This window comes from Leuciscus leuciscus (assembly GCF_965113295.1).
Source record: "Leuciscus leuciscus genome assembly, chromosome: 9".
Lineage (NCBI taxonomy): Eukaryota > Metazoa > Chordata > Actinopteri > Cypriniformes > Leuciscidae > Leuciscus > Leuciscus leuciscus.
In genome coordinates, this window is record NC_138733.1 from 6,570,237 (window position 1) to 6,587,775 (window position 17,539).

Consider the following 17,539-nt stretch of genomic DNA (forward strand, 5'->3'; position numbering starts at 1 on the left):
TTTCGCTTGCCGCCAGAGGGGGCATAGTTCTGCAAAAACTCAGAGACTTGCGCAATGCACCTTTAAAATACTAGACTTACCCGAAGAGGAACACTGCAGTTGAACTTGAACTTTAGTCAAGAGTGTCAGCGGTTTTGGGTTCTAATCCGCATTCGTAGGTTTTTTTATTTTTTTATTTTTTTTAAACCGATTATGCTCATCAGTGGTTGTATATCAAGCAGGGACACTTTGTGTGCATTATATGTTGTGATTTCACCAGAACGAATAGATATGAGGCGCCGTCTAGGGCCTAAATCGAACTTCATTCACGGAACGCTTGCATACACATACTAAGTAGTCACACATACATGTATACTGCTGAATGCTCCAACTATATGAAATGCACAACGTCACATCTAAAGTCGCTCACGCACACACACACACGCAAACTCTACACACACGAGACGCGCAGAACTCTCTGCGCACATACTCATCTGAGACGCGAGCACACACACACACAAACTCTCCGCGCACATACTCATCTGAGACGCGAGCACACACACACACACACAAACTCGCGCACATACTCATCTGAGACGCGAGCACACACACAAACTCGCGCACATACTCATCTGAGACGCGAGCACGCACACACAAACTCTCCGCGCACATACTCATGTAACCCTGGGATTTCTCCTCACAGTTAAACAAAAGTATTTAGGACCCTTAATAATAATGTTTCTTGGGTACTGAATTCATAGTTCTTTACAATGTGTATATGGGTATCTACCCCTTTAAGAGCATCGTTTGTGTTATAGTTTGGTTGTATACATGTGCAAAACGTGGGTTTTACCAACAAGTTAGTGTTTGACCATTATTCATTGGTGAATAATTGAATAAGCCCGCCTGATATCTACGTAATGTAAAGTTTGATTGGTTCTGTTGGGAGTTGTGAGGAAAAAAGAGAGAGGAAGAGAGGAGGCGAATGGTGTAGGTGCATGCAGGGGCGGAGTGGCAATCGGGAGAGTCGGGACTTTTCCCGGTGGGCCGGTAGTGTTTTGAGGCCGCGGAGGGCCGGTCTGATAATAGTTATACATTGCGAGTTATTTTAGCAACACCGTCTGGCGGCCTGATGTGCGGCCGCTTCTCGCTGGTCAAACTGTGCAGCCTCTCTGCTCAACACAGTATATAAAAGTGCTCAACCCGTTCGGCAGGTCCAACCATGTCTATAGGATTTTCAAAAACATAGGGGGATCAGTGAGCGGCCCCTCCCAAAATCGGGTCGGCCTTTGATGTAAAAAGCCGCCGAACACCTCTTTTTCCTCGTCACGTTTTGGAAGTCTAACGTCCGTGAGAGTGAGTTAAATGATGGAAAGGCAAAAAAGAAAACTGAAAGGTGGCGCTGAGCATGGGCGGCTCTAGGGAGGGGCTAGCAGGTGCTTCAGCACCCCCAAGAAAGACCAAAGCACCCCCAAAAATAATTTCTGGAAGCAATTAGGCTATATTCAGGCTGTAGGCTATTCTATGGAAGCCCTGAACCGCATTTTGAAGCAAAAAGAAAAGAAAACTTATCTTGTTATTTCGAGATATTAAGACGTTATTTCAACATAATATCTCGTTATTTCGACATAATAAGTCGTTATTTCGACATAATAAGGAGGCATTCTAATCTGCATTAAGCTACATTAAGCGTTCTTAGGCCTAATGGTTTTCTATGGGAGGAAATTGCTTAACGTGTAATTAAACGTTGCATTCATATTCTGGGCTCATCTGATTTTTAGTACATAGCATTTTTATGATTTTAGTATCATAATGATTAATAAATGCACGCACAATTATCCGTGAACTTGATTTGAACAAACGCCTTTCAACTTGTGCAAAATTCAGAATTAAATGAATGTGCAGCAGTTTGCACAAATAGAGAGTCTGTAGGCCTACTGTTGTAGCCATTAAATAAGCGCATTTAGTTTCATATTTGTTAAAATATTATAATGTCATTTCTTTTCCATTTATGTTTATTTATGAAAAGTGAACAGCACAAGTAAGATATGATGCGCTATATATCGAGAGACTTGGAGTGGGTGGGTCAGACAGACATGATTTTGACCATTTCATTCAGTTTTGTTTTGTAGAAAACCTTTCATTAAAGTGAATTTCGTTTTGTATAAATTGTATCTTAATTTTAATAATTTTTTTTATCAACCAATTGCCTGGATTTAATAATAAGCAAATATAACAAACAGACAATATAGCCTAATCATGGAGGCGCCCGCGCGGTCAATTGCATTGCACGTTAACTGAGCGCATCTCATCCGAACTAAGTTAACGAAACTCAGTGTATGCCTCACACAGACATGAGAAACACATCAAATACACAAAGCTTGAAATATCTTTAAACAAAATAATTCAAAACGAAAAGAAAAAGGCTACTCTCTGATTACGTAATCATGCATTTCTCTCTATAGGCGTGTTCACTATATATGGCGATCGTCAACTTCATCTTTGCAGCCGACACCCGACACTGTCAGAAAACACTAATTTATTACTAAAAATCAATGCACGCGTTACCGGATTTACAAATGCACATCTTGCTTGTTGCACGCAAATAAATGTCGAAATAACGAAATATTATGTTGAAATAACCTTATTAGTAGGCTAATAATAGCCTACATCTTTTAGAATATTTGATTGAATGCTGAATGTTGCGCTTGTTCAATTTAATAAAATTAAAACTTTAATTGTGATCATTAAAATAATTGAATATTAAATATTTAGTGGCCAAGTTTTGCTCAATTATTATTTGTATAACTGCGCAGCTCCCCCGTCAATGATCTAGCACCCCTCAGCACAAGCGTTAAAAAATCTGGCGCTGAGAAGGTCAGACTCAAAAGGAAAAAAATTATGGAGGAGGAGGCAGTGAAATGCTCCAAAATAACAGACATGTTCCGGGCATCAACAAGCAAAGATACTACAGGTGAAATAAACTGAAGCACATGTCGTCAAAGCTAGGCACAGATGGGAATTAGCACCAGCTATGCAGCCAGCCAGCCAAAAGCTTGTGTAATTTGAAAGTAGCTGTGGTAAATATGAGACAAATAAAAAGTTTACTATTGAGTGACTATCTAGGCCTACTAGTGGCATATTTCCTAGTTTTAAAACGAGTAACTTCCCTTGGCTGCTGCTGCTATGTTAAGTGTATACAGATTATGTTAACACTAGCAGAAGCTAACGAGCAAGGTGTCGTGTCACCGTGAAAATGCCATGGACCCTTTTCAACAGGGTGATGATGACACGTTTTAACGGTCATCATCCGCATAAATCCTGGAAAGTTTTTTTTAATATTTTCAATTTAAAAAAATATGTATTTACATTTATAACACTATTTTATATTATATTACCTAATTAATAAAATTACAAAAAACGAGTTAATGCTGCTGTGAGGGTTTCTAATGCTGCGTCTGTGGGAGTGATGACAAATTGACATATATTTCTCTTTTCTGAGTTCTTCTGACTGCCGTTATCCATCTCTCGCAATTTTTTTACTCTTTTAGAAAGTTGTGAAAAAACTATAGAGGAACAAAAAAATCTATTTAATATTCTCTCATTCACCGCTATATTTTTTAGCAAACGTTTTTTTTTTGTTGTTGTTTTTTAGTTGTTGGTCTACGAAATTTCCCGGTAGATTTTTTGGTCCCACTCTGCCCCTGGGTGCATGTGTGTCGAAGCGCGCCGTTGTATGTGTGAGAGAATCGCGATTAATCCGAATAGGATTGGTTGATTTTATTTCTTTGAGCAACGAAAAGTATTGAAACAGTTTATTTAGCATTTTTTGTTTTGTTTTGCAAGGTTCGCTGGCTGTAATCTGAAAGCTGAGTTACCTTTCTGTTTGTCAGTACACTTGTGTGAGTTCCAGACGAGTTTGTGCTTACTACAAACGAAATAGTGACTTGAGTAGCTAAATACTAAAGTGGACTTTAAATATTAGCGTGAATAACGGTGATAAGGAGAAGCGGCACGATCAAACATCCAGGTAGCGCCCTGAATCACCGACAGGTTCAGGGTTCCCCTGGCAACGGGGGATCGCCAGGACGCGCATATCAGTGAGAACTGAGTGATTAAAGTTTACTAACGAGGGAGGACTCTTCGCTACGGAGTTAAGGTATCCCATTTAATATTTATTTGGCTCTTCGGAGTGAAGCGGCCAATTATCTTTTTGTTTTTGCGGCCACAACGCACGCGAGCAACGGTTACAGGCCTGCAACGAGGGGTGAGTGTGATTGTGTGTGTGTGTGTGTGTGTGTGATGTGTGGGCCCACGTGAGTTAATGTGTTTATCTGTCAAATTATAACTGCTATTGTATTTCCTAAGAGGGGTTTGATTCATTATTATTCATTTTCTGTTAAAGGGAAGTTTCATATAGCCTACATGTAAATAGATGGGCATTTAAAAAAGTGTAAAAACCATATCGGTCATTGTCAGGTGACGTCACACTCGTGAAACACGAAATGCATTATGGGTATAGCCGCCATTTGTAAGGTATCAATGCTAGTGTGTTCTATTGGGAGAATTGTGTTGGTCGTAAATGTGGTAAAATGGTACGTTCTTGTTGTGTGATAGGCTGCAATAGTAAGTCTCATGACAGAAAGGGTCACAAACTAAACAGCGGGGAAAGGTTTTTTAGTTTTCCCACTTTGAAGAAAGGACATGGACAGCTTGTAGTGGACGTAACAAAGAGGCGTCGGATGGCCTGGGTTGGAGCTGTGCGACGCAAAAACATCACCTTTGGAAACATATCTCCGTTTATGTATGTCTGCTCTCGACATTTTCATAAAGGTAAGACATTTAAGTGATTTTGACAAATTTGAAGTATATAACATTTTATCCACGAGTCGTTTTGAATGAATTCTCTGGCAAACAACGCACGGATGTAACCGCGATCATGGGAGAAACGGGTTAACATTACTCTTTTATTGTTTATACTGTAAAATGTTATGCAATCGTCTTATACAGGGCTATTAAATAATTATTTTACTTAACTACAGCACTTTATTATTTTTGGGGTTTGTACCTTACTTTGTACTTTACTCAACTGCAATTTCAACTAAATACATTATTTAGAATGGAAAAAAAGTTAATTTTACAATTTATAAGGCTTGAAAGTTACTTGCTGTGTTTTTGCACAAACAATGTACTTTCACTTCGGTGTGACTTGCAGTCTGAAAAGTACAGCACTGTTTTAATTATTTTTCTACATTTTAGCTGAATTACTTATGCTCAGTGTCTGTACTAATACTTAAGTATAATCTAAGATTGTTGTTAACACTTTTCGTCCCATGTTATGAAGTTAAAACCTTTTTCATGTTATTGCAGGTCAACCTGCATATGAGATGATGGAGACTGACCCAGACTGGGCACCCTCCCTCCATCTGGGTCACACAGAAATCTCTCACACCAACACTACACGCTCTGCAAGACGAAGTAAGAGGGAGCAAAGAAAAAACACACTGCAGCCAGCTGAAGGAGGTGGTGAGCGACACACTGAGGAGACACACAAGGCTGATGGAGATGCTGTGCCACATGCTGAGGAGACACAAGCGACTGGAGATGGTGAGCGACACACAAGGCTGATGGAGATGTGCCATATGCTGAGGAGACACAAGCGACTGGAGATGGTGAGCGACACACAAGGCTGATGGAGATGTGCCATATGCTGAGGAGACACAAGCGACTGGAGATGGTGAGCGACACACTGAGGAGACACACGAGGCTGATGAAGATGTGCCATATGCTGAGGAGACACAAGCGACTGGAGATGGTGAGCGACACACTGAGGAGACACACGAGGCTGATGAAGATGTGCCATATGCTGAGGAGACACAAGCGACTGGAGATGGTGAGCGACACACTGAGGAGACACACGAGGCTGATGAAGATGGTGAGCGACACACTGAGGAAGAGACCCACAACACTCAGGGGATGGCAGTGACACAAACAGAATGTAACTTATGTGTGCACAGAGGTGCAGAAGTAAACCGCCTGTTGGAAGAAAACAGCTGCGACGTGAACTTGATGAGCACAGGATGTCTGATAGTTTTTTTGGAGACAATGATGATAAAGTAAAGTACTACACAGGGCTGCCAAACCTGGGAACCTTTATGGCCTTGCTAAGTTTTTTGGTGCCTCTCATGTCAGACCAAAAGAGGAAAGTTCTTAGTCCATTTAAAATGCTTCTCTTAACCTTTATGCGCCTCAGACTGGATCTGCCTACACAACATCTAGTCCATCTCTTTCGTGTTTCCCCAAAGACAGTATACAGAACATTTCAGGAAATTGTGTCATTCATGTATGCAAACCTGAGCCGTTCCATCAAATGGCCAGATAGAGACACTTTACAAAAAATTATGCCTCACCAATTTGTGGAGTCCTTTGGATGCAGAGTAGCAGTGATCATTGACTGTTTTGAGATTTTCACAGAGAAACCATCAAATCTAAAAGCACGTGCTCAAATGTTTTCCAGCTACAAGCACAATCACACTATGAAGTATTTGATAGGTATTACACCCAAGGGATCTATTTGTTTTATATCCAAAGGGTGGGGTGGCCGTACAAGTGACAAACACATTACAGAAAATAGTGGTTTTCTTGAAAAATTGTTGCCAGGGGACATTATATTGGCTGATAGAGGTTTCGATATAAAGGAAAGTGTTGGCAAAGGGTTACTGTCAGCTAGCTGCAAGAGAAGTAGAGGAGACACGAAAAGTAGCTCACCTAAGAATCCATGTTGAAAGAGTGATTGGAAATATTTGTCAAAAATATAACATTTTAACAGGAACCATTCCCATCAACATGATCCTCCCATGTGAAGGTGAGGATATCACATTTTTAGATAAGATTGTCACTGTCTGTTGTGCGCTGACAAACCAATGTCCAACTGTAGTGTAGTACAGTGGTTTTCAACCCTTGGTGCAATCTATTGCAATGTGCTGATGCTTTATCCTGCTTGACCAGCCTTGCATTAACAATAAAACATGTATGACAACATTTTTCATAAATTTGTTTTTATGTTATTCACTTTGACAGCTAAATGAAGTATGAAAACAATACTTGCATATTTTGACAATTACAATATTGATAACTGTGCAAATCAGTGATGCACATGAACAGAATATTATATATTTATTATTATATAGTTTATATATTTGTGAATGCAAGTAATCATTAAATTAATTAACATGAATTAACTTTAAACTTTTAAACTTTAAACATTAAAGTGCAGAAACTAACACTTTAGGTCAACATGCCTTTTTGTAGCATTGTATGTTCTACAACAAACACATTTTTGATAACCTGGGTGTTTGTAAATGTGTTTGTAACCTGAACGGTGTCAACAAGAGGGGAACAGTTATTATTACTAGAAGTGTCTAGTAATACTTTGACAAAAACCTGAGTGTGTTTGCTTGAAGGAAGACATCTAACATGCGAGACAACAGGCTTATGTGGAACAACGAGAACAGATCCAAATGTCTTCTTTGGCAGGTGCATGTTGTAGCCCCACACAAGTGAGATGAAACCACACAATTGTGCAGTTTTGGTTGTCACAGGCTACCATGTCGTCCTTGCTTTCTGGCCCACGGCAAATGCACCACAACTTCTCAACACTTCTGCTGGTCCTGCCCTTCTTCTGTACTATTTTAGAGGTCTCTTGAGTTTTTTCCCCATCTGGAACAGGAATCTGTTTAAGTGGCATGTGAGTGAAGTAACCACTTACAAGTTCAGGGAGACACACAAACTCAAAAAATTGCTGTGCCTTTTTAAGAACATTATTCCAGAGCTGTGGGTCAGGTGCAACAGTGCAGTCTTTTAAAGTCCACAAAATAAAATCACAGTACTCTGCATCAGCCACAAAAATTTGTGTCTGGACTTGCTTGTAGTATGGACTACCCTCCTTTAGCTTAAGCTCACCACTCACAACTTCTAAACAGAAGTCTTTGTCACAGCTGCTGCATGCTTCCTCCACAGTGCTGTTACGGTACTTATATGGGCACTTTATCTCGATGCAGCCTTTTCCACAGCAGGTACACTGCACCAATCCATCTGGCGATGCTCCAACCTGAGGAAACTTGGGGTTTATGATGAAACCACACTCACTAACTTGCATGTCACAGTGATGTTTCATGGTTTGCAGTTTATACTGTGTCCTCCCATTTTCCTCATTTTGTCTTCCCCATGCAGTAGCAGGACACTGGTTTGTAGAACTACTGTTGGGGTAACAAACTGCTCTCACTGTAGACAGCGCAGGGTTGTCAAAGTCAGACACAAAGACTGAATGCATTTTGGATGCAGTAATTCTCCCAGTGCGCAAGTGAAACCAAGATGAGCATTTGTGCTGCTTTCTAGTCTGTCTTTCAATGAACTCAGCCTGCTCAGGTGTAACATTTACCTTACTTGCAATGGTTTTGCAGTACTGGCGCAAGACAGACAGTTCACTGCCATCCATTTTTTTATCACGTAGACTGCGCAGTGAATCTGGTGCTGAGAACGGCTGTACTGGGTCTGTAAAAGCATCACAATAAACAGGCAAAGTTGACAGAATTGCAGCTTTTGGAGATACTTTCTGCAGTTGTGCAAGATACGATTCCCACTGCTCCTGTGTTGCAGTATTGAACCTACACATGTTCGATGAAGTCCTTAAAGCAGGTATGTTTGCTACCTCACCATCCAGGAGATTATTAAGACACTTTCTTTTTGCTTTTGCAGAAGTAAAGTCTATTCTGTGTCCTACCTCCGCTCTCACTTTTGTAATGTTACTTGGTATCATCCAGTATGCAGGTTGGCCAGTAACTGTTGTTGTCTCTCTGCATCTGACTACTGCTTCCAACTTGAAGAGCAAAGCTGCAACATGTGTGCATGTTTCGGCAATTCCTGCCATACATGTGCAGTGACCAGAAGTTATAGCCCCTGATAAGCTGATGATGACCCAGGGCTTGAGTGGTGTATCATTCAGCCGTTGTGAGTGCAAGATCTGTTGATAACAACTTACTTTGGCTGCAGTTCAGTAATATATCAGACAATTTGTTTCATGATGATGACTTATTTTATTGGAACAATGTTTCTGTTTTATTGTGTTAGGTATTGGTTTGTGTAATTAATACAATAAAGAAAAAAATGCATGAAAGAGGGTATAGTATAACAATTTATTTGTAACAATTTATTTGACACGTTCAAACTAAAACTAAATAAACCATCCTTAATCAGGCACTGATGATATACAGTTAACATGACATTATCATCATCATCATCATTACAGCAAACATACCTTTGCTGTTACTACTATGTTGTCGCAGTCCTTCGGTCGGAATGTAAATAAATCCTGTACCCAGCCATTGGTGAAATGTCCGTGGGCTTCCAGAGATTTATAGTTTTTAAATTGTTCACTGGTATATGCGCTTATACCATAAACAAGATAATTTACAATGTCTAAGTATGAGGATGGAGGTAGCAATGCGGGGTCAGCACTCCAACTTACTGCAGTCAGCTCGTATGGATCTATGTTCTGAATGGATGACAATTTCTCCAAATAACGGTCCCTGGCATCTTTATTGAGTTTATCTCGGTACGGCCTTTTCTCAATTTTCTTTTGCTTCTCCAGGTTTGCGAGTTATATTTACTTATATTTACTTATTATCTAGATTATTTAACTAAATAGTAAATAGTTATTTTATTTACTTCTATTATTTACTTCTATTCTTGTAATCGCTCAGTCAGTAGCGATAGTATGGTTGTTTCAGTCGGTTTCAGTCAGTAGCGATACCTCAAAAATGGCGCCGCGGTGACGTCACCCACAACAAAACCACGTGTCTGACAAAGACCGATTGAGAGACATTTGATTTATTATTGGGTAAAAAGAGTCATACTCAACTGCCAAATTCATATTCATCTGTAGTTTGACTTGACATACAATTCTAAAAGTACATTAATCCGCGATTGTGTATTATTTTAATATCCTAACTGCCCAGCTGTGATCATTTTAAAATAGGCAGTTAATTGTAGTTTACTGTTTATTATGACCGCCGCTAGCGTAGCTAGCGAAAGCGGTCATATAGGGATTGTCAAAGTTTTTTTTTTTTTTTTTTTTTGTCATCTACTGAATTTTTCGTCAACGATACCAGGGACACCGAAACACCGGGGAACATGAAATTTGGTGGGCATGTAGCCCCACTAGACTTTTACGGAAAAATTTTGTTTGGTCCCCGGGGGCCACTCCCCCCCCCGCGCTGGGCCCCCCCAAACCCAAAAAATGCCGTTTTTCCTAAATAACTACCTGAACCGTGGCACCGAGGATGAAGACATTTTTATGGTATGTTGGTCTTAAGGGCCCACATCAACCTAGCCCATAATCACTCATTTCTGATTTGCGCCCCTCCCATAAAAAATGAAAATGCAATATTATTCTGCTTTAATCGCCCCTATCTTCAGTTGAGATGTTCAGAACTGCACCATATTTCATGTGTATGATTAACTTGACATCCTCTGGGGGTATCCTCTGCTAAGTTTTGTAGAATTTCATCCATGGGGGGGTATAAAATAAATTCATTTATGTGCACATTTAGTGACTGTACACTCATCGGCCTGTAGATGGTGGTGTTGAGCGAAGGGTTGCTGGTTTAGGATGATACTGTCACACACACACATGCAGGAATACAAACAAACGCAAGCATGCACACACACTGACATCCACACGCACAGACACACACCCATACACATACACACACATACAAATCCACATGCACAGACACACACACACAAACACACACGCGCACACACATGTACGCACGCATGCATACACGCACAGACACACACACACACACAGACACACACATACACAAACACACACACATACACACACACACAGACAGACATGCACATACTACTACTTTTTTTAGGTATATACATAAACACGCAATACAGCCAAATTGCTCCACGTCATTTATTTTTGTGGAAAGCCAGTGCAGGCCTGAGCGGCGGTCATATTTTGTACCGCCATGCGGTACATCTAGTTTATTCTCCTTTTTTGGTTTCAAATTTTCTATTTTCCATTTAAATTCATATTTGTTTTAATAAACATTGTAATCGTTTACTTGAAGTGATTTCATCTAGTCTCATTGATTGGTTTGGTTGAGAGTTAAATTGAATATTTCTATTGGGTTAATTAATTCTCATAAAATGCATGGTTATAGCTAAACAGAGGAAATAGGGTGTTGTGCTAAAGGGTGTTAAGAGAGTTCCCTTATAATTAGTCGAGAGACTGCAAAGTTTGAACCCGAGTACCCGCCCTAAGAGCTCAAGTACGTCATTACTGAGAGGGAAGAGGGTGCTACACTCATATAGACGGCGCCTCATAAATAGATCGATCTCTGCAACGTATTGAAGCGCGCGTCCGAGTGAAGAAAGTGCGGTGTGCGCGAGCCACAAGAGAAAACACTGTATCAGCGCCACTGATCGCAGCGGCAACGAGCACTTTGATCACTTGATTTAAAAAACACAGTTCAGCGCTAGATCATCTCTTATTTAACAAACGAACTAAATGAATGCTCTGCTGGTTAACTGGATATGTTTTGTTATTGGAATTTGGATCATTCGTGCCGCGAGATGTTTTATAGGGGGCGGTGAAAAAAGTCAGGCACCGAAATCAGGCACCGAAAGTTGCGTTCTTATTCGGTCTCGATACTACCGTTTATGTCAGAACCGGTTCCCAGATAGCAACATTGTTTCGGCCCAGATCCAGCCCACATCTGGCACTTGTGGAATGCTGATCTGGCCCACATGCAGCGTGGAATGACGGCACTTGGGTGGCCCACTCCTGTTTGCCAGATCTGGGCCACAAGCAGGCCATAGCAATGCCACATGTCAGCCAAGAGCAAAGAAATAAACCAGAACTGGACCTTATCTGAGCCATAAAATCTGTGTATATTAAATATGGAGTCATCCCAGCCTTAATAAGCCTGTTAACAAGCAGAATCACTGAAGGAAAGAAGAGAACAGAAAAAGAGACAAGCAGAAACACAAGAACTAACTGACTTCAGCCACAGTCTTAAGCCTGGTTCACACGGCAGGATAATTAGGCCGATTTTAGCCCCGATTCACTCCTTCCGACAATCTTAAGGATGCTCCGATTATCGTAAAATAATCTGATCAGATATTCCTGCCGTGTGTGGTGTGTTAAGGCTGCTCTCGTCAGCTCGGAAGGACGTCGGGACCGCTCCGATCTCAAATCGGGGATATCCAACATGTTGGATTTATTTGGCCCGATTTCTTCTCGTGTGTGGTGTCCCCCGAGCACGCAGCCTGTGGACTGTGGAGTGTGGAGTGTAGCCAATCAGAAAGCGAGGTGACGAGGCGGCGAGGAAACACCGGGAAATATAATCAAAACAGCCGGCGATATGGCGCACCAGAAAGTCCGGTGGACGTCAGAGATCATCGCCTTTTCTTTTGATAATGTTTTTTTTTTCGGTTAAAAACAATCTACAAACTATTGCCACTGCATCCTCTTCGTCCGCCATGATTGTTTACTCTGAAGTCACGTTTGATCTCGAGGTATTTTGCGCGATTTCCCGTCTGACCTGAGAATGCTCGGGAGTCAAATCGGTTCGTGTGTGATGTGTTGATTTTGCCGTATGGCTGCGCACCACACACTGTACGACCAAAACTGTTAGACCCGTGATTTTTTATCCCCGTGTGTGGGGTCTCTCAGGTTTGGAAAAGCGGCCGACAATTTAAAAATCGTCCCGTTTGAACCAGCCTTTAGATGAAATCGACTGAAGAGAAAAGAAGACATTAAATCTGTGAAGATCTCAGCAGAGGAGGATTAAACAACTCCACAAACAGCATTACCAGCTTCACTTATTACTAACCAGACTGACTTTATTTCTGTCAGACGTCTACAGAAGTTTTTATTGAGAATGAACAGAGGTTTAACTCTAATGTGTTTCATTTGAAGTCACCATAAGAGTGACTAGTGTTTCCATTAGTTGGGATCTTAACTCTTATTATATCTTTTGTCATATTTGGCTGCTGTGACAGTGTGTTTGTCAAACACATTTACAGCAGCAAAGAAAGCTAAAGTGAAATGAGATCAGGTGATGATGGTTACCTGTTGATGGTTTTATAATCATCATGAAATAACCTCATTCACTGATGTCTTTGGAATCTAACAATTGTGTTGATCCATTAATATCTTCATATCACAAACTCTGTGTTACTGCATAATGAGATCTAGCAATATTATAACAGTCAGTTTAAAGCTTTTATCAAACATGAGATAAAAAAGTTAGCTTAAGCTGACACACACAGAAATCAACAATCAGCGTATGAATCTCAACAATGGTGACAATCACAAATATTTTGATAAAAAGAATAATTCAGAACATCACTGAGAAGCTACTAATTCACAACAGAAACAACAGCAAAAAATTTTAGCAAATATTTAGAATCAAACAAAATTATAGGACAATTCAGCTGCATAATTTATTCATGTTGCAATGCATGCTGGGAGTTTTGTACTATGCTGGTACCCAGCATGCATTGCAGCAAAGTACTTTTGATTGTCGCCATTGTTGAGATTCATACGCTGATTGTTGATGTCTGTGTGCGTCTTATTAAACTGGCTTTTCGGTGCTCATGCTTGATAAAGTCTTCTAACTTGTTATAATATTTCTGGATCTCATGCTGCAGTATGTCGTGGAAATTCTTTCTAGACTTTAAACAATAATTGGAAGACAGTTGGAGATTTCAAAAGTTATTAAAGATCTTTATTTCTTGCAAGAAAGGCTGTTCACCCATCAGTCAGAGTCTGATAAGAGAAGCGCCCCGACTTCTCCTTTTTGCCCAGCTTATATACACAAAACTCATCACACTTATTCTAACACCCCATGGTTATACGCACACACTTACACACATACAGTGCCCTCCACAATTATTGAACCCCCTGGTAAATATGATCAAAATTGGCTGTAAAAAATAAATCTGCATCGATTATCCTTGTGATCTTTCATTCAAAAAATGTGAAAAATTCTAACCTTTCATTGAAGTAAAAGAATTGAAAGTGGGGGGAAATCACATTATGAAATAAATGTTTTTCTCCAAAACACGTTGGCCACAATTATTGAAACCCTTTTATTAAATACTTTTTGCAATCTCCTTTTGCCAAGATAACAGCTCTGAGTCTTCTTCTATAATGCCTGATGAGTTTGGAGAATAACTGACAAGAGATCAGAGACCATTCCTCCATACAGAATCTCTCCAGATCCTTCAGATTCCCAGATCCATGTTGGTGCTTCTCCTCTTCAGTTCAGCCCACTCATCAGGTCAGGGGACTGAGACGGTCATGGCAGAAGCTTCATTTTGTGCTCCACAACAAATTTTTGTTTTGATTTTGATGTTTGTTTTGGATCGTTGTCCTGATGGAAGATCCAACCACGGCATATTATAAGATTTCTAGCAGAAGGCGTCAGGTTTAGATTTTTTATCTGTTGATATTTGATAGAATCCACAATGCCATGTATCTGAACAAGAAGTCCAGGACCTCCAGCAGAAAAATATGCCCACAACATTAAAGATCCAATGGTATATTAAATTGTACACATGGGGTACTTTTTATCCTTGTGTTCACCAAACCCATCTAGTGTGTTTGCTGCCAAAAAGCTCTGTTTTAGTCTCATCTGACCACAGAACCCTGTGTTGTTTGAAGATCCAGTCGTGTCTGACAATTAAATTTGCTGGAATTTGTTTTTGGATGAGCGAGGAGGGTTTTTTTTAAACCCTCCCAAACAACATGTGGGGATGTAGGGGTTGTTTGATAATTTTTTTTTTTAGGCTTTCTGACCCTAAGACTCAACTAATCTCTGCAATTCTCCATCTGTGATCCTTGGAGAGTCTTTGGCCAGTCAAACTTTCATACTCGCCGTGCATTAAGACAGTATAGACACACGTCCTTTTCCTGTCAGATTCATAACATCTTTAGTTGGTTATAACTTCTTAATTATTGCCCTGATGGTCAAAATGGGGATTTTCAATTCTTTAGCTATTGTCTTACAGCCACTTTCTAGTTTGTGATGCTCAACAATCTTTTGCTACGCATCAGAACTATATTCTGTGGTTTTACTCATTGTGATGGATGATTAAGGGGATTTGGCCTTTGTGTTTCCTCATATTTAAACTTCTGTGAAACACGAAGTCATAGCTGGACAGTTTCATGTTCCTAGTCACCCTGGTGTACTAAAAAAGGTAAATATTAATGGGAATATACTTCAGAGATATTTTACTCGTAAAAAATTCTAGGGGTTTCAATAATTGTGGCCAACATGTTTTGGAGAAAAACATTTATTTCATAATGTGATTTCCCCCCACTTTCAATTCTTTTACTTCAATGAAAGGTTAGAATTTTGCACATTTTTTGAATGAAAGATCACAAGGATAATCGATGCAGATTTATTTTTTACAGCCAATTTTGATCATATTTACCAGGGGGTTCAATAATTGTGGAGGGCACTGTATGTCATTAAAACAATTTAATATATTTTCCAATGCAACACCTTTGCTCTAGGCAATAATGGAAAATGTACCTCAGAAGTGCTGGTATTTCGAGGAGCAACGGATCCTGAGAATACTGTAGTAAGTAAGTTTACGCAGATGTCGCTGCGTAACCACCAGTTTTACTGGAACGATAATGTGCTCATGCGTAAATGGAGTAGATCGTTAAATCCTGAGCAGCGGGAAGATTGGAATGCGGTGCATCAAATTGTGGTTCCTTTGACATTTCGGAATCATGTTTTAAGTTTGGCTCATGACCATCCTTGGTCTGGACACCTAGGGATAACTAAGACCTATAACCGGGTGCTCCAGCACTTTTTCTGGCCAGGGTTAAAATCTGATGTCGTGAAGTATTGTGCAACATGTCATATTTGTCAGGTCAGTGGAAAACCTAATCAGGTGGTACCGCCTGCTCCTCTCTGTCCTATTCCTGCAGTCGGCGAACCATTCGAGCGCGTTCTAGTTGTCTAGTCTGGTTGTCAATATTTGTTGACAATCATGTGCGTAGCTACACGTTTTCCAGAGGCCATTCCGTTACGGAACATAACGGCTAAGACGGTAACTAAAGCTTTAACGAAATTCTTTACAACTTTTGGGCTACCGAAAACTGTCCAAACGGATCAGGGTTCAAATTTCGTGTCGCGCGTTTTCCGTACATCGTTAAAGGCTCTTGGGGTGTCTCACGTTGTATCAAGTGCCTATCACCCTGAGTCGCAAGGAGCTTTGGAGAGGTGGCACCAAACATTAAAATCTGCGCTGCGGAAGTATTGTATAGAGACTGGGAACGAGTGGGATGATGGAGTTCCATTGGTTTTATTTGCGGTGCGTGAGGCGCGACAGGACTCGCTTGGGTTTAGCCCGTCAGAGCTTGTGTTCGGACATAATGTCCGTGGTCCTTTGAAAATGTTAAAGGAGGAATTTCTCTGTAACAGTTCGTCTGCGAAGCTCAACGTCCTTGATTTTGTATCACGTACTCGTGAACGTTTGCACAATGCTTGTACTGTGGCGAAGGAAGCACTTTCTCTGTCACAGAAGAAAATGAAGAAACATTTCGATAGGAAAGCAGTTGTGCGTAATTTTCTGCCAGGAGAGAAAGTTCTAGTGCTGTTTCCCATTCCTGGATCCTCTCTCTCTGCGCGTTTCTCCGGTCCTTACGTGATAAAAAGTAAGTTGAGTGAAACTGACTATATCTTACACACTCCAGAACGGAGGCGAAAAACTCGTTTATGTCACGTGAATATGTTGAAGCCATATTTATGTCGTGTTGAACCAAAAGAGAGTACTGAGAATTTGGTCTGTGAACCGGTGACTGAGTTAACCACTGAGCATGTTTCACTGCTAACTTATAGTTTGCCTACCGACACTGAGGATGACGGGTTGAATGTGTCTATGGAAGCTTTAAAAGGAGGATGTTTTGAAAAGTCTGAAGTTTTATCTTCGCTTCCCTATCAACTATCCTATCTATCGCCTGAACAGCGAGAAGACGTAATGAAGCTGATCGATAGTTTCCCGAGTTTGTTCAACGACGTTCCTCCCGGTACTAATATCATCCAGCATGACATCGAGGTCGGTAGTGCACTTCCAATTAAGCAACATGCTTATCGTTGCCCGATAAGTAAGAGAGAAGCAATGAAAAGTGAGGTTAAGTATTTATTGCAGAATGGTTTCGCTGTTCCTAGTAATAGTCCATGGAGCTCGCCGTGCGTTCTGGTACCAAAGGCTGATGGGTCTTTACGTTTTTGTACTGACTTTAGAAAGGTCAATTCCGTCACTGTGGCTGATGCTTTTCCGTTACCGCGAATGGACGATTGCATTGACAGTCTTGGGGGTGCGAAATACATCACTAAGTTAGACCTTTTGAAAGGTTATTGGCAGGTGCCTTTAACCGAGCGCGCTTCTAAGATCTCCGCGTTCGTAACCCCTGATGCTTTTCTGCAGTACACGCGTATGGCCTTCGGTTTGCGGAATGCAC

The 17,539-nt window shown here is 40.6% G+C and overlaps 2 protein-coding genes across 3 annotated transcripts in view; both read right to left on the reverse strand.

Moving 5' to 3' along the window:
- LOC309506318 (uncharacterized protein) overlaps window positions 1–17,539 on the reverse strand; it is a 259,358-nt gene that overhangs the window by 162,652 nt on the left and 79,167 nt on the right. The window lies entirely within an intron of this gene.
- LOC309506336 (uncharacterized protein) overlaps window positions 1–17,539 on the reverse strand; it is a 253,365-nt gene that overhangs the window by 85,548 nt on the left and 150,278 nt on the right. The gene's annotated exons all lie outside the window — the stretch shown is intronic.